The 18523-nt window shown below is 48.5% G+C and overlaps 1 protein-coding gene across 2 annotated transcripts in view; it reads left to right on the top strand.

Annotated features, from left to right (window-relative positions):
• Nucleotides 1–609: 609 nt before the first annotated feature.
• Nucleotides 610–18523, top strand: part of C1QTNF4 (C1q and TNF related 4) — a 140256-nt gene continuing 122342 nt past the window's right edge. Inside the window, exon 1 of one of the 2 annotated variants that reach the window (XM_086959744.1) lies at nucleotides 610–643. The gene's annotated coding sequence lies outside the window, so the exon portion shown is untranslated. The remainder of the gene's footprint in view (nucleotides 644–18523) is intronic. The other variant, XM_086959745.1, reaches the window with a different exon arrangement.

Genomic DNA, 18523 nt, shown 5'->3' with positions numbered 1-18523 from the left:
AGTGCTCAGTATCAGGAGGGAGTGCTCAGTATCAGGAGGGAGTGCTCAGTATAAGGAGGGAGTGCTCAGTATCAGGAGGGAGTGCTCAGTATAAGGAGGGAGTGCTCAGTATAAGGAGGGAGTGCTCAGTATCAGGAGGGAGTGCTCAGTATAAGGAGGGAGTGCTCAGTATAAGGAGGGAGTGCTCAGTATAAGGAGGGAGTGCTCAGTATCAGGAGGGAGTGCTCAGTATCAGGAGGGAGTGCTCAGTATAAGGAGGGAGTGCTCAGTATCAGGAGGGAGTGCTCAGTATAAGGAGGAAGTGCTCAGTATAAGGAGGGAGTGCTCAGTATCAGGAGGGAGTGCTCAGTATAAGGAGGGACTGCTCAGTATAAGGAGGGAGTGCTCAGTATCAGGAGGGAGTGCTCAGTATAAGGAGGGAGGAGGGAGTGCTCAGTATAAGGAGGGAGCGCAGAATATAATGGACGAGGATCAATGGTGTGCAGGGGTCGGAGGGAGGGATTCCTCCTGTGGGGGGGCGGGGTCTGTGGGTGGGGAGGGCTCTCGCTGCCGCAACGCCCTCCCCCCCTCGTGCTCCCCCCCTCGCCCTCCCCCCCCCCCCCCCCCTCCCCTCAGTCCGTCTCATCCGAGGAGGAAGGCGCAGGTAAGATCCGCGGCTCCAGCATCAATGACACCACAGACCCCCCCGGGACTGCAGGGGGGCTGCGGGGTTCGGGGGCGGGGGGGGGGGGATGTAGGGCACAGATACATTAGATGTCGCTCACCTGTCAGCGAGGGGGCGGGGGCGGCTCTATTGGAGGTGTGTGTGTGGGGAAGAGGGTCCGGATACGTGATGATGGCGAGCACAGGTGTGCGGGGGGGGGGGGGGTGCACTGGGTGCGGGGGCCGTGGGTGCGGGGGGCACTGGGTGCTGGGGGCAGTTGTTGCTAGGGCAGTGGGTGCGGGGGGCAGTGGTTGCGGGGGGGCAGTGGGTGCTGGGGAGGCAGTGGGTGCGGGGGGCAGTGGGTGCGGGGGGCAGTGGGTGGGGGGGGGCAGTGGGTGCGGGGGGCAGTGGGTGCGGGGGGCAGTGGTTGCGGGGGGGCACTGGGTGCTGGTGAGGCAGTGGGTGCGGGGGGCAGTGTGTGCGGGGGCAGTGGTTGGGGGGCAGTTATTGGCGGGGCAATGGATGTGGGGGGCACTGGCTGCTGGGGGGGGGGGCTGTATGTGCATAACATCTGAGGGCAGCGCTCGCTTTCATGAAAATGAACAGACAGCGTTTGCCCCGGGGCAGTGCACGCACACGATGGGGCGCCCAGGGCAGTGCGTGCACGTGAGGGCACCGCGGGAGTGTGAGGGCGGTGAGAAGATGTGAGGGGAGTGCATGTGGGGGCATTTAAGGGCAGTGTGTGTTTGGTGGAACAATGTGTGCATGTGAGGTCAGAGGGTGCATGAGAGGGGTTGCACGGGGAGTGTGTGCACGTGAGGAATGTGTAGGGTTGTGACAACAATCTGTGCATTTGAGGCAGCGTGTATAGTGGCATGTGAGGTCAGTGTGTGCATGTGAGGTCGGTGTGTGCATGTGAGGTCAGTGTGTGCATGTGCGGTCGGTGTGTGCATGTGAGGGGAGCGGGTACACGCTAGGGCAGTGTGACCCTCTAAGGGCAGTGAGGCTGTGTATGTGTGGACAGTGGGGGTGTGAGGATACTGCGCACATCAGCACTGTGGCCATGTAATGGCTGTGGGTGCATTGACACCCCCCCCCTCCCGCCCCCCCAAGAAGGGCCCGCCTCCCCCCATCTCAAGAGCCCCACTGGCCCCTGATCCAGTTCCAGACTGACCCACGCATGGGCCCTGCAGAAGGAAGGACCGCAGACACCACACACGCCTGACCTGCCACCAGCCCACCAGGCACCTTCCATCCGCTCCCACTCCTTCGCAGACGCCCCGCCCTCGTAGCAGCCCCTCGGGGCCGCCATCCGGTCCTTGAATAATAAAACCGCCAGCAGCGGCGCTCGCTTCAGAAACGCGTGATTGACTGAGTGACAGTGGATGTGAGTGTGGGCGGTCAGTGTGTGTACAGAGGAGTCTGGGCATGTCATAGCAGTGTGTGTATTTAGGTGTGGTGTGTTCATGTAACACCAGTGTGTGCCTGAGACTGTGTGCACCTGGGGGCCTTAACTTCATGTGAGGTCAGTGTGTGCAGGGGGCAGTGTGTGTATGTGGGGGTGGTCAGGGCTTTAAGTGGGATGAAAAAAATGGGGGGTCTCTCAAAGGGGCGTGGCAATGTAATTAAGGGCGTGGCTTTAAAACATGCTAAAGATCTGTGTTTAACATAGTGTGCCATCCGACTTGTATTTTGATGCTTCAGTCATTGCATCCAGATATGTGATACAACAAGTAACATCATACTTTCAACAAGTCAGGACTATTGACTTTGTCAATGGTTATTAGTTGCATAAGATAAATAAGCTGCAATTATGGCTTGTCCAATTAAAGCCCTGGTGACACCACGACAATGTTGTTGCTCTTGCGTTTTAAAAAGAGAAGGGCAATCCAGAAAGAAAATGACTCTTTAAAGGATCTCCCTTCCCCCACAGCGCTCACCTGGCGTGACGTCATGCCGTAACTTCCACTAGTGAGATGTGAGCAGTGCACATCGATGTGCTTGCTGTCTCAAAGCGGGTCTCTGTCGGGCTGTTTTGCGCCCTGGCACTTTTTTCGGGACTGCAGTGTCAGCAAACTGCTGTCACTACAGTCCGGAAAAAAAACGCCTGTTCCAGGGCTCAAAACAGAGCCCGATAGAGACCCGTTTCGAGGCCCCCCCTTAAAAAACTGCCGGTGCTCAGACCCCTTGAGACCCGGCCCACTTAAAGCCCTGGGGGTGGTGTGTTCATGTAACACCAGTGTGTGCCTGGGACTGTGTGCCTGTGGGGGCATTGTCTTCATGTGAGGTCAGTGTGTGTCTGTGGGTGCATAGTAGACATGTGGGGTATTCTGTGAGGTCGGTGTGTGCAGGGGGCAGTGTGTGTATGTGGGGGTGGTGTGTTCATGTAATGACAGTAGACATGTGGGGTATTCTGTGAGACCAGTGTGTGCAGGGGGCAGTGTTCTCATGGAAGAGGAGCGTGTGACCGTGAGGGAAGTGTTTGCATGTGGGAGAAGTGTCTTCCTGTGGGCAGTGCATTGCAGCGAGGTGTGCGTGTGCATGTAAGGGCAGTGTGTGCGTGTGGACAGATTGTAGGTGTCGATGAGCTTGCATTGGGACAATCCATGCACAAGCAGCAAGTTTAAACGGGGTGGTGTGCACTGAGGTAGTGTGCATGGGGGAGTGCCTAAGTAAGGAAGATTTGTGCATGCAGCTAGTAGTCGGTGTGTGCACAGGGCAGTGTGATCATGGGTGCAGTGTGGTCATGGGTGCAGTGTGGTCATGGGTGCAGTGTGGTCATGGGTGCAGTGTGATCATGGGTGCAGTGTGATCATGGGTGCAGTGTGATTACGGGTACAGTGTACAGTGTACACAAGGGGCAGTGTGATCATGGGTGCAGTGTGGTCATGGGTGCAGTGTGGTCATGGGTGCAGTGTGATCATGGGTGCAGTGTGATCAGGGGGGCAGTGTGATCATGGGTGCAGTGTGATTACGGGTACAGTGTACACAAGAAGCAGTGTGATCATGGGTGCAGTGTGGTCATGGGTGCAGTGTGGTCATGGGTGCAGTGTGATCATGGGTGCAGTGTGATCATGGGTACAGTGTGATCATGGGTGCAGTGTGATCATGGGTGCAGTGTGGTCATGGGTGCAGTGTGATCATGGGTGCAGTGTGATCATGGGTGCATGCAGTGTGATCATGGGTGCAGTGTGGTCATGGGTGCAGTGTGATCATGGGTGCAGTGTGGTCATGGGTGCAGTGTGATCATGGGTGCAGTGTGATCACGGGTGCAGTGTGATCATGGGTTCAGTGTGATCATGGGTGCAGTGTGATCATGGGTTCAGTGTGGTCATGGGTGCAGTGTGATCATGGGTGCAGTGTGATCAGGGGGGCAGTGTGATCATGGGTGCAGTGTGATCATGGGTGCAGTGTGGTCATGGGTGCAGTGTGATCATGGGTGCAGTGTGATCACGGGTGCAGTGTGATCATGGGTGCAGTGTGATCATGGGTGCAGTCATGGGTGCAGTGTGATCATGGGTGCAGTGTGATCATGGGTGCAGTGTGATCATGGGTTCAGTGTGATCATGGGTTCAGTGTGATCATGGGTGCAGTGTGGTCATGGGTGCAGTGTGACCATGGGTACAGTGTGATCATGGGTACAGTGTACACAAGGGGCAGTGTGATCATGGGTGCAGTGTGATCACGGGTGCAGTGTGGTCATGGGTGCAGTGTGATCATGGGTGCAGTGTGATCATGGGTTCAGTGTGATCATGGGTTCAGTGTGGTCATGGGTGCAGTGTGATCATGGGTGCAGTGTGATCAGGGGGGCAGTGTGATCATGGGTGCAGTGTGATCATGGGTGCAGTGTGATCATGGGTGCAGTGTGGTCATGGGTGCAGTGTGATCATGGGTGCAGTGTGATCACGGGTGCAGTGTGATCACGGGTGCAGTGTGGTCATGGGTGCAGTGTGACCATGGGTACAGTGTGATCATGGGTACAGTGTACACAAGGGGCAGTGTGATCATGGGTGCAGTGTGATCACGGGTGCAGTGTGGTCATGGGTGCAGTGTGACCATGGGTACAGTGTGATCATGGGTACAGTGTACACAAGGGGCAGTGTGATCATGGGTGCAGTGTGATCATGGGTGCAGTGTGATCATGGGTGCAGTGTGATCATGGGTGCAGTGTGATCACGGGTGCAGTGTGGTCATGGGTGCAGTGTGATCATGGGTGCAGTGTGATCACGGGTGCAGTGTGATCATGGGTGCAGTGTGATTATGGGTACAGTGTGATCATGGGTGCAGTGTGATCATGGGTTCAGTGTGGTCATGGGTGCAGTGTGATCATGGGTGCAGTGTGATCAGGGGGGCAGTGTGATCATGGGTGCAGTGTGATCATGGGTGCAGTGTGATCATGGGTGCAGTGTGATCATGGGTGCAGTGTGATCATGGGTGCAGTGTGATCATGGGTGCAGTGTGGTCATGGGTGCAGTGTGATCATGGGTGCAGTGTGACCATGGGTACAGTGTGGTCATGGGTGCAGTGTGGTCATGGGTGCAGTGTGATCACGGGCGCAGTGTACACAAGGGGCAGTATATATGTATATGGTATTTCTATAGTCAACCCTAGTCAAAAGGCAGTGTAAGGCTGTACATGGTCAAAGACAAGCATAGAGTCACAGCAGGGGGCGGCTGCTGTGCTTGTCATGAGCAGTGCTCTGCTTCTTGTGGTGGCTTCACACTGGTGTTGTGCTGTCCTTAGCCTTGGCTGATGTGAAGAGCTGCCTGTTTGTTGCAATGAGGCCTTCAGAATCAAGAGCTTCTCAGAAGTTCTGTTTCTCTTCCATTTCCTTTCCTGCCTGGGGATCTGCTTTGAGTGCACTCATTGGGGCTGGATGTTCACACATCTTTCCAAACTTTTTGACATTGTTTAGAGTTGTGTTGGTGTCTGATATGGAGCTGATGGGGTGAGAGGGGAGACCCTCACGCAAAAGGCTTGGCTGGATCTCAAGGTTTGATGTTCTCTTTTGTGTTGACCTTTGTTTGTTGGGACAGTGTGTACCCGAAGGCATTGTGTGAATGGGCAGAGTGCACATTGTACAATGTGTGAACGAGGTAGTGTGTACATTGTACAATGTGTGAATGAGGCAAAGTGTACATTGTACAATGTGTGAATGAGGCAGTGTGTACATTGTACAATTTGTGAATGAGGCAAAGTGTACATTGTACAATGTGTGTGTGATTGAGACAATGTGTACATTGTACAATGTGTGGATGAGGCAGTGTGTACCCAAAGCCATTGTGTGAATGAGGCAAAGTGTACAATGTACTATGTGTGGATGAGGCAGTGTGTACATTGTACAATGTGTGAATGAGGCAAAGTGTACATTGTACAATGTGTGTGTGAATGAGACAATGTGTACATTGCACAATGTGTGGATGAGGCAGTGTGTACCCAAAGCCATTGTGTGAATGAGGCAAAGTGTACATTGTACAATGTGTGGAGGAGGCAGTATGTACATTGTACAATGTGTGAATGAGGCAGTGTGTACCTGAAACCAGAGTGTGAATGAGGCAATGTGTACATTGTACAATGTGTGGATGAGGCAGTGGGTACCCAAACCCATTGTGTGAATGAGGCAATGTGTACCTGAAGCCATTGTGTAAATGAGGCAACGTGTACATTGTACAATGTGTGAATGAGGCAATGTGTACATTGTACAATGTGTGGATGAGGCAGTGTGTACCCAAACCCATTGTGTGAATGAGGCAATGTGTACCTGAAGCCATTGTATGAATGAGGCAATGTGTACATTGTACAATGTGTGAATGAGGCAAAGTGTCCATTGTACAATGTGTGAATGAGGCAGTGTGTACATTGTACAATGTGTGGATGAGGCAGTGTGTACCGAAACCCATTGTGTGAATGAGGCAGTATGTACCCGAAGCCATTGTGTGAATGAGGCAATGTGTACCCGAAGCCATTGTGTGAATGAGGCAGAGTGTCCATTGTACAATGTGTGAATGAGGCAAAGTGTCCATTGTACAATGTGTGAATGAGGCAGAGTGTACTTTGTACAATGTGTGAATGAGGCAGAGTGTACATTGTACAATGTGTGAATGAGGCAGAGTGTACATTGTACAATGTGTGAATGAGGCAGTGTGTACCCGAAGCCATTGTGTGAATGAGGCAGAGTGTCCATTGTACAATGTGTGAATGAGGCAAACTGTCCATTGTACAATGTGTGAATGAGGCAGAGTGTACATTGTGCAATGTGTGAATGAGGCAAAGTGTACATTGTACAATGTGTGAATGAGGCAGTGTGTACCCGAAGCCATTGTGTGAATGAGGCAATGTGTACATTGTACAATGTGTGAATGAGGCAGAGTGTACATTGTACAATGTGTGAATGAGGCAGTGTGTACATTGTACAATGTGTGAATGAGGCAAAGTGTACATTGTACAATGTGTGAATGAGGCAGTGTGTACCCGAAGCCATTGTGTGAATGAGGCAGTGTGTACATTGTACAATGTGTGAATGAGGCAGAGTGTACATTGTACAATGTGTGAATGAGGCAGTGTGTACATTGTACAATGTGTGAATGAGGCAGTGTGTACATTGTACAATGTGTGAATGAGGCAGAGTGTACATTGTACAATGTGTGAATGAGGCAGTGTGTACATTGTACAATGTGTGAATGAGGCAGAGTGTACATTGTACAATGTGTGAATGAGGCAGTGTGTACATTGTACAATGTGTGAATGAGGCAGTGTGTACATTGTACAATGTGCGAATGAGGCAAAGTGTACATTGTACTATGTGTGAATGAGGCAGTGGGTACATTGTACAATGTGTGAATGAGGCAGTGTGTACATTGTACAATGTGTGAATGAGGCAGAGTGTACATTGTACAATGTGTGAATGAGGCAGAGTGTACATTGTACAATGTGTGAATGAGGCAGTGTGTACATTGTACAATGTGCGAATGAGGCAAAGTGTACATTGTACTATGTGTGAATGAGGCAGTGGGTACATTGTACAATGTGTGAATGAGGCAGTGTGTACATTGTACAATGTGTTACCTGGCTAGTGTGCTGCGAGGTTGGTGTTGTTGGCACTGCACACAGGCCTTTGTCTTGAGCTTCAGATGGTCGTCGTCCGTCGCTTCTTGGCGCTGAGGCGGTCAGCCAGATGTCTCCTCAGGATCAGCTCGGGTTGGATTTAGGGCGCCTCTCAGCCGCTCCAACTCTTGTTGCTGTAAGAGCGCAGAATATTGGGGTGGTCTAGCGAGGGAAGGGTTTGGTATTTTGGGGGTGCTGGCAGAGGGCCTTCAGAGAGATGAGACCAGATCTCCATTGCTGATCTCCTCTGGGTCTCCGCCTTGAAGAAAGGTCAAGTGTCTAAAGTGAGTGATTAACACCTGACGAACATTCATCAGTAAATGTCTTTGTTTAGTTATTCCTGTTTCTTGGGGGCTTCCCACTTGACTTCGGGGACCCCTTCCTCCGCGGCCGCTGTCTTAAAACAAGAAAATGTGGAAACCTTGACTCGTCGATTTTCACCAAAAAATCTGACTTTATGATTCTTTCCTCAATCAAATCTCAAGGATGACCTTGAAATTCCTCTCCCTGAGCTCTGAATGGATCTCAGCTTGGAAACGTGTCTCAATTCACACAATCAAGAACCAAACGTGGCCAGCTCACACTGCTTAAAAAGTGTCGCGCAATCAACACAACTCTGCAGACATTCCCACAACAAGATCAATAGTTAATTTACTTTGATGCGCTCCCCCAACTTACGATTCGACCAGGTGCGCCCTCACCACACCGACCGCCTGGAGATCTCCCACCACACGACTGCCTGAAGATCTCCCGCCACACCGACCGCCTGAAGATCTCCCACCACAACGACCGCCTGGCGATCTCCCACAATCTCTGTCTCTGCATCCAGAACAGAGAGACTCCTGCCGGCTCCTGCTGGAATCTGCTGAGTAGCGAGTGGCATGTTTTAGGCGGATCACTGACATAATATAAAATACCAAAATATGGACTTACCAAAATATCGTCGAAAAAATATAGAATGCAAAAATATCGAATTCCTATCTATTAACAGGTAAGTACAAAAATATCAAATCAAAAATATTGTTGTAAAAAATATAGTTAGTCACAATAGCAAAAAAATGTTAATGTCTTAGTAATTGAAAATTAATGAAATAATGAATATAATTAACTTAAACATACTTAAAATACTTAAATAACCTTAAATTTAATAAATAAATAATGTAAGTAAAAAAACATAACATTTTATTTTTTAATACATATATAAAAAATATACAATATTTTTACCGTAGGATAGTGGCGTTGGATAGCGTAGGGGTAAAAATGACTATTCCCACTCCGGTGAGTGCAACAGTAGGGAAAGCGTTGGATCGCGGGAGGGTAAAAATTACTATTCCCACTCCGGTGAGTGCAACAGTAGGGAAAGCGTTGGATAGCGGGAGGGTAAAAATCACTATTCCCACTCCAGAGAGTGCAACAGTAGGGAAAGCGTTGGATAGCATAGGGGTAAAAATTACTATTCCCACTCCAGAGAGTGCAACAGTAGGGAAAGCTTTGGATAGCGTAGGGGTAAAAATTACTATTCCCACTCCAGAGAGTGCAACAGTAGGGAAAGCGTTGGATAGCGTAGGTGTAAAAATGACTATTCCGACTCCAGAGAGTGCAACAGTAGGGAAAGCGTTAGATAGCGTAGGGGTGAAAATTACTATTCCCACTCCAGTGAGGGCAACAGTAGAGAAAGTGTTGGATAGTGGGAGGGTGAAAATTACTATTCCCACTCCAGTGAGTGCAACAGTAGGGACAGCCTTGGATAGCGTAGGGGTAAAAATTACTATTCCCACTCCGGTAAGTGCAACAGTAGGGAAAGCGTTGGATAGCATAGGGGTAAAAATTACTATTCCGGCTCCAGAGAGTGCAACAGTAGAGAAAGCGTTGGATAGCGTAGGTGTAAAAATTACTTTTCCCACACCAGAGAGTGCAACAGTAGGGAAAGCGTTGGATAGCGTAGGGGTAAAAAATACTATTCCCACTCCAGAGAGTGGAACAGTAGGGAAAGCGTTGGATAGCAGGAGGTTAAAAATTACTATTCCCACTCCAGAGAGTGCAACAGTAAGGAAAGCGTTGGATAATGGGAGGGTGAAAATTACTATTACCACTCCAAAGAGCGCCACAGTAGAGAGAGCGTTGGAAAGCGTAGAGGTTAAAATTACTATTCCCACTCCAGAGAGTGCAACAATAGGGAAAGCGTTGGATAGTGGGAGGGTGAAAATTACTATTCCCACTCCAGTGAGTGCAACAGTAGGGAAAACGTTGGATAGGGGGAGGGTAAGAATTACTATTCCCATTCCAAACAGTGCAACAGTAGGGAAAGCGTTGGATAGCGTAGGGGTAAAAATTACTATTCCCACTCCAGAGAGTGCAACAATAGGGAAGGCGTTGGATAGTGGGAGGGTAAAAATTACTATTCCCACTCCAGTGAGTGCGACAGTAGGAAAAGTGTTGGATAGTGGGAGGGTAAAAATTACTATTACCACTCCAAAGAGCGCAACAGTAGAGAAAGCGTTGGATAGCGTAGAGGTAAAAATTACTATTCCTGCTCCAGAGAGTGCAAAAATAGGGAAAGCGTTGGATAGTGGGAGGGTGAAAATTACTATTCCCACTCCAGTGAGTGCGACAGTAGGGAAATTGTTGGATAGGGGAAGGGTGAGAATTACTATTCCCACTCCAAAGAGTGCAAAAGTAGGGAAAGCGTTGGATAACGTAGGGGTAAAAATTACTATTCCCATTCCAGACAGTGCAACAGTAAGGAAAGCGTTGGATAGCGTAGGGGTAAAAATGACTATTCCCACTCCAGTGAGTGCAACAGTAGGGAAAGCGTTGGATAGCGTAGGGGTAAAAATTACTAATCCCACTCCAGTGAGTGCAACAGTAGGAAAAGCGTTGGATAGCGGGAGGGTAAAAATTACTATTCCCACTCCAGAGAGTGCAACAGTAGGGAAATCGTTGGTTAGCGTAGGAGTAAAAATTACTATTCCCACTCCAGAGAGTGCAACAGTAGGGAAAGTAATGATTTAATATATTAATAAAAATAAATTAAATATCAATACCAATAAAACATTATTTAAAATTAATTACCAATTTAATATTATGTAATAATTAATTAATTAGAAATACAAATAAATATTATTTGTTAAAAATCAATTACCTATTCATAATTAATTAACAACTAATTAATTTTCAATAACAAAAACTAATTATTAACAAACAATTAATACCAATTAATAATTAATGAACAGTAAATTAATTTTTAATACACAAAAAGTATTTTTAATATATAATTAATTACAATTACATTACTTCCTACCCTATTCCCCTATAAACCCACAACCTGCTGCGGAAAATAAATTAATAAAATTATCATAATTATCAAATAATTAATTAATAAAAATGAATTACCAATTAATAAAAATGAATTACCAATTAAAAATGTATTAACAATAAATTTAAAATCAATACCAATAAATAAATAAAACATATTTACTTAATTACAATTAAATTACTTCTACCCTATTCCCCTATAAACCCACAACCCGCTACAGAAAATAAATTAATAAAATTAACATAATTATCAATTAATAAAAGTTAATGACCAATTAATAAAAATGAATGACTAATTAAAAAGTAATTAGCAATAAATTCAAAATGAATACCAATAAATAAATAAAAATATTGAATTAATTACAATTAAATTACCTCCCACCCTATTCCCCTATAAACCCACAACCCGCTACAGAACTAAAAAGCTAAATTAAATTAAAAATAATTAATAATTGCTAAAAATTAACATTTAATTTTATATAATAAAATTACTTCCCACAATATTCCCCTATAAAACCACAACCCACTACAGAAAGTAAATGACGCAAAAATTAAATAACGTAAAATTCATTACTTAAAAAAAATTAAACATACATTACAAAAATAATATACACTTTTCACACACATACTATCATACAAAACACTTTAAAAAAAATCGATATTATTAAAAATTCGATATATTTTAATGCCTATATTATATACTTCAATATTTTGACTTTGATATTTTGGCAATCGATACTACTTACCTTCAATTCGATATTTTTAACCACTATATTGTGTCCATTCGATATTATGTCCATTCTATATTTTTGGTTCGATATTAGGTCTTGTTACCGTTTTAGGCGTGGTGAGATGTTTGATTGGCTGTGCTTGTGAACGGGGAGGCGAGAAGCTTCCTGAGGTGCGGTGTGATGTGGGGGCGTCGAGCGAGGTCGAGTATGAGTCTTGCAGCGGTGTTCTGGTTGGTCCAGAGATTGGTTTTGTCTCTTTCGATGATGTTTGGCTCATGGGTTGGTGTGGAGTTGTCCTTTTTCCCTTTAATGCAATTTTATACCATCTTAGTTTATGAGATCTTTCCATGGAGATTTTGTCACAGAAGTCTTGCGGTTGCGCTCTGAATTGTGAAATCCAGGGTAGAATCCTGTGGGGGTGATTAGAAGGACAGCTGACTTCAGCGTGCTTGTTGTGCCTTTATAGGTCGAGTCCAGCATTGAGCGCATGCGCTGCTACCTCTGCGAGGCAGACAGTATTCAGTATAGTGTGGGAGCTTCATGGGAGCTTCGCCCACTCGCCACCCATCTTTTTCATTGGTTTAGGTCCTAAATACTGCCTTCCGATTGGTTTTAGGTCAGTTAGTCCCTCCTCATGACTGCCATGTCGTCATTAGTTTCCTTCCATGGCTACTAGCCCCTTAACTTCAAAAACTATGGGCCTCCTTTATGAGGCTGTGCGTCACTTTTATGCCGCCGGTGCGTCACTTTTTGTGACGCACCAGTGGCATAACAAATGCGCCTTGTTGCGCCATATTTACAAAGTGATGCATCTAGGTAGATGCGTCACTTTGTAAACCTCTGCGCCACATTATACCTGCGCCAGGTATAATGTATGCAAGGGGGGCGTATTGACGCAAGGAAGGGTCGTAGATGAAATCTATGAGATTTCACTGCGTCACTTTTAGGACGTTGTTGCGTCAAAATCTTGCGCCTGCCTCACAGCAGGCGTAAGACTGACGCAGGCCCTTTCACATGGTGCTTTCCCCATGCGAAAGGACGCATTACTGGAGTTGCGTCACATTTGTTTCACACTCTAGCAATGCGTCACTTTTGCGCTTACAGATACGTCAGAAATACTGACGTATCTGTAACTCCTTGCGACATGATGCGTCATACATTAAATATGACGCATCAGGAATGTCGCAAGGAGTGCGCACTGAGAAGTGACGCATCGCTGCTTTCACGCAGCAATGCGTCATTTCTCATAAATGAGGCCCCATGTTCTTCTCATGCCCCCCGTAGTCTGTGACTTCTGCCCCCCACCCCCTCCACCGCACTCCCATCTGTGCCTTCACGCACGCCTGCACTCCCGTTTCCAATGCAATAGGTCTTGCGTACACGTGAGTCCTATTGCATTGCAAATGCTTGTTTGTCCTTGTCTCAGATCCCTCCTCCGCAGCGCTATGTAGCCAGGAGTTTCAATACTCCAGGAACAGCCGAACCGCCTCAAGGGAAGACCCGCCTCCCGCCGCACGACTCCGGCTGGCTTAGGGAGACTGCCGCCGAGTGGAGAGCGGGGTCTGGGGAACTACATCCCCCAAAAGGCACAGCGCCACACATCACCACGGAGCGCCAGGAGGCGCATAAAAGTAGCGCGTTCCCTGCAGAGCGGGGGAAACCTTTTCTTTGAACTTGCCCAGCTGACTAACCTGTGTACTGCCAGGAGTTTCAATACTCCAGGAACAGCCGAACCGCCTCAAGGGAAGACCCGCTTCCCGCCGCACGACTCCCGCTGGCTTAGGGAGACTGCCGCCGAGTGGAGAGCGGGGTCTGGGGAACTACATCCCCCAACAGGCACAGAGCCACACATCACCACGGAGCGCCAGGAGGCGCATAAAAGTAGCGCGTTCCCTGCAGAGCGGGGGAAACCTTTTCTTTGAACTTGCCCAGCTGACTATCCTGTGTACTGCCAGGAGTTTCAATACTCCAGGAACAGCCGAACCGCCTCAAGGGAAGACCCGCCTCCCGCCGCACGACTCCCGCTGGCTTAGGGAGACTGCCGCTGAGTGGAGAGCGGGGTCTGGGGAACTACATCCCCCAACAGACACAGCGCCACACATCACCACGGAGCGCCAGGAGGTGCATAAAAGTAGCGCGTTCCCTGCAGAGCGGGGGAAACCTTTTCTTTGAACTTGCCCAGCTGACTAACCTGTGTACTGCCAGGAGTTTCAATACTCCAGGAACAGCCGAACCGCCTCAAGGGAAGACCCGCCTCCCGCCGCACGACTCCCGCTGGCTTAGGGAGACGCCGCCGAGTGGAGAGCGGGGTCTGGGGAACTACACCCCCCAACAGGCTTAGCGCCACATATCACCACGGAGCACCAGGAGGCGCATAAAAGTAGCGCGTTCCCTCCCTCGCGGGACGCCGGGCGAAGCCCAGGCCAAGGGCGGGCCCGTTTCAGCCTGTTCCAGACTGATCCAGGCTGGGCTGGGCCACCCCCCTTGGTTCCTACTATCCAGACGCTGCCCACATCTGTTAAAGGTATTGACTATTGATATTTGAACTTTATAACAATGACTTCGACAAGGGGCTCCAGAAGCAAGACTGCACTTAAAACTGCCTTGTTTACAGGTCCTATTGATAAGTTTATTTTAACAACTACTGAGGCTATCAACGAAAACATTTCCTTATTAGAACGCAGGGTATCCCAGGACCTTGCGATCGCCAGGAGATCTTCAATGGGCCTCATAGCAGCGGCACTAACCCCGCTTCCATCAGCTTCTCCTATCCCTATCCTAATACAATCTGATGCAACAGCTCAAGTCCACTCCATTCCAAATGCTGTGGATTTGTCAGCTACCAACTTGTCGTTGGTATTGGATTCGATAGGGAGCCTTGAGACTACTCCGAACCTTGAGCTGATTCTGACTGAAGATTCTGTACAAACAACCCGGCTCAAGGGGGTGAGAGAAGGTGCTGTTCCAAAGCAGCTAGAACCCCTGAATAAGGGTAATAACACCAAACAACGTCCCAAAAACAACAAAAAGAAAGGGCCCATCGCGGCACCTATTATTAACGCGCTCTCTGGTAATAACTCTGCACCACCCCCTTCATCAAACTTACAATGTCCAACATTGGACAATGATCAAGAGGGTCGTGTCAGTTTGACTGCTTGTGACTCATCGCAGCTCCTTGCTAGATTTAGGGATTTATTAAAATACCATCTCCAACCGCTGGAACGGAGCATTATGGGAATAGAAAAGCAACTTGCCACACTCCTCGTTAAATTACCCAACCAGACTAGGGAGGTAATTAATAAACCTGGTGGGTATCGACAGCGGTCAATTCTGGGGGTCTACCATCTAACTCGGATAGACCGCCTGTTACGAACAAGGCCCAGTCTAAAACAATAGAGCCTTCAACACCTATACCGCCAGTTTCAAACAAGTGTGCTAAATCTAAGCCTAAAGTAAAATCTCCAGCTCAGTTATCTGTACCTAGCCAGCAGATTTCCTCTGTTCCCCCTCCACCGGCCCCAGCAACAGCTGCCAATCACACCACGGCCAATGTGTCTTCAGAGCCACCTAAAACTAAACTCCCCATGCCTCCAAAAACCCAAACCCAACCCCCAGAAGGCAAAAAGAGATCTAGACCCAAACGCCCAGTTCATCTAGCGCCTGAGGTATCCCCATTTACAGTGATTTTAACAGGAGTACCTGAACTCACAGCAGGAACAGATGAACCTCCCTGGTCTCTTTTGAATAAAATCCTCCAATGGCTCAGTATTAATAGGCCATTACAGCCTCCGAACACCAGTAGGATATCATCTGTACGTAGAGTTCCATGGGTAGGGACGAGCCCTAGGAGTATTCAGGGGGATTGCGTCATCATTAGATGCGAGGATGCGTCCACCGTGAATCATATCTGTTCATGGCCAGACCTGGAGAAGAGAGGGGGAATTGACACCCATCGACTCTCCTTTTTCTATTCAATTATCATCACCCAATACCTCCACCTAATTGGGTTATACCCCCTGAACATCCCTGGAATTTTGGAGGCCCGTGGCTGACCCAGAAGAACAGGAGTAGGGAGTGGGTACCTCGCCCCTGGTACTCCAATAGAGGACAACCTTTGGGCGACGGGTGGCAAGGCATTCATACCAATAACAGATATGATTGCCTCGAGATGGTTGATCGACATTATGCATTACCATCATTAAATCAGTCTGACAATAGCCAGTTAGGGATGGATCCACGTATGCAACATGTCCACGTCAGTGAACGAGCAGTCCCTACTATTGATTGAGTACCCCCCAGAGGACATGCTGTCATACGGAAGATCTCTGCACAGGAAGATAGCCCCTCACAAACTACCCCTCTCAAACCCTATCCTAATAATACCCAGACTCCTACTTGTAGTCCTGTAGCTGGGCACCTTCAAAGTGATGTTTCATGCATCATCGAAGAAGCGTGTGTGGATCCCTGTGTCCTGAAGATTGTCCCATGTGAGAGTGCCAAGGCAGATACCCTGCTTATAGCTCAGGCCTCTCAGTCAGAGTTTGTCGCCAATGGTTCAACCGAGCACGATGGCCTTACCCTCATCTCCTGGAACATTGCCGGAATTGCAGGGAAACTGGACACCCCCTTCTGGCCTAGTTTTATAGGGGAAGGATTTGATATAATCCTCCTCCAAGAAACTTGGTGCCAAGAGCAAATAAATATAGAGGGGTATTCATCTTATTGCCTTAATGCCACCAAATCCAGTTCAGGTAGGGCTAAGGGGGGCCTTCTGATACTACTGTCCAACAAGTTGTGTAATTACAAAGTTAAAAGCAGCACAAATGTGGGTACTCACAGCCAGGTAGTAAGGGTCGAATGCGGCAAGGGAAACGATTTGGTCCTTGTCAACTTTTATAATAATATCTTTGATGTAACCAGAGGGAATATTTTATTCCCTTTGGAAAAGGAAATTGTAAAGGTTTTGGGCATCTCAAATAGAAGGGCTGATATCCTATGGGCAGGGGATTTTAATCTACAGCCTTGCCACTTATCAAAAGGGAATCCATGTGGTTTTGGTACAGAGACGGTCAATCCCAGGGAAGGGGGGGAAGGATGAAAGTGAGGATTTTCTTCATTTCCCACATTGCCATTATGGCTCCATTCTAAATAAACTGTTAATTAAACTAGATTTAAGCCTGTTAAATTGTAATAAAAACAGTTTGAATGTTATTTGCCCCACCTTCACAGGGAGGGATGCTGGGACTTTTATTGATCATATCTTGTATTCCAGCAATGGATACTTCCTAAACCTATGTATTAGAGAGGAAAGTCTAAGTGATCATAATAGCATCTGCGTTACCCTACCGGGACGGGGTGCAAATATAGTGACTGGAGAAACCTGTTCCACTGACATAGCCCCGATTAGACCAAACTGTCCGAGGATTAAATGGACAGGAACCAATTCCATGGCTAAACAAAGGGAGGTTATAGACAGTTGCAAAACTGAAATCAGTTATTGCCTAAAAAATGTTATTGATCCTGATTTCCTGTTATCACAATTTATCAGGCTTAATACTATCATTGATGCTATTTTTACTAGGAAACCTTAATCTAAAAGAGTTGTAAAACTAGGCTGGTTTGACAAATCCTGTACAGTAGCTCTACGGGAATTGAAGAAAGCCCTAGGTATTAAACCCCGAAACAGCAGTAGAATAAAACAATTAAGGGTTAATTATAAATTGGCCATTTCTAACAGAAAAAAGGGTTTACAAAGTGTTAGACGGACCGGGAGGGTCGGCCGAGGACAAGAGGAGAGGTCTCCGGGGAGAGCCGTCTCCAGCGATCGTACAGACGAATAACTTCCCCCCCACAGACGTACACCACACAAGGATAAGGTTTAACGTTCTTTATAAGCAATCTTTAAGTACGGTAGAATGGTACAAGGAGGTCTGGACTCAGGGGTCCCCTCGATTCTAGTCTCTTGGGCGGAAAGGGGGTAGCGGGACAGTCTTGTTACCAATCTGGTAGGTACGATGATAAGATGGATAGCTCACAATCCTCGAGCTCGGCGTTCTTAGATGGTCGGGCCGCGGCGGAGCCAGCAGGTCCCGAGATGATCGTAGGTAGCGACGGTCCGCGGCGGCGCCAGCAGGTCCCGGTGAAGATGAAGGGTTCAGAAGGTTTGCGGCAGCGCCAGCAAGCAGGACTGTAGTTCACAAGGCAGGGCTACGGCAGCGCCAGTAGTCCGTCAAGGATGAGTTCGTCACGGTGTCTCTCGACTCCAGGATACAACTGCCTTCCTGCTCTGGAGCTGCCCCAGTTATAGGTCTGGCGTCCTTTGATGTCCGGACCCTCGCACTTGGAGGTCGGGAGGTCCGGGATGAGGGAGTCCAGACAACCAGCAGGGGGGTGGAGCCAGCGCCCGGGGGAGCTGGGGGCGATCGGCACCTGGCGGGGGAGAGCCATCGACACTTCTTTCTCCCATTGACCTGCCAAGTGGGCCGCTCACCTCCTGGGTGGATGGTGGTGCCGGGATGTTGGGCCCTGGCCAGGCCCAGGGTTAGGGTCGATCTGAGGCCACGCGGCCTCGTGGTGCAGTGTCCAAGATGGCGGCCGGGCCGGGCGAGGGAGCCGGTAGTGATTCGGCCCCATGATGCAGAGATGTCCGGGGGCAGGAGTCCCGTATGAGACGGGGTGCGGGTTGGTTCTGTGGGTAACACCTGGAGGGCCGGGCTCGGGCCCTGTCATG

This window comes from Lissotriton vulgaris, chromosome 2_2 (assembly GCF_964263255.1).
Source record: "Lissotriton vulgaris chromosome 2_2, aLisVul1.2, whole genome shotgun sequence".
Taxonomy (NCBI): Eukaryota; Metazoa; Chordata; class Amphibia; order Caudata; family Salamandridae; genus Lissotriton; species Lissotriton vulgaris.
Note: the sequence above shows the minus strand (reverse complement) of the source record. Positions and strands in the feature narration are given on the sequence as shown.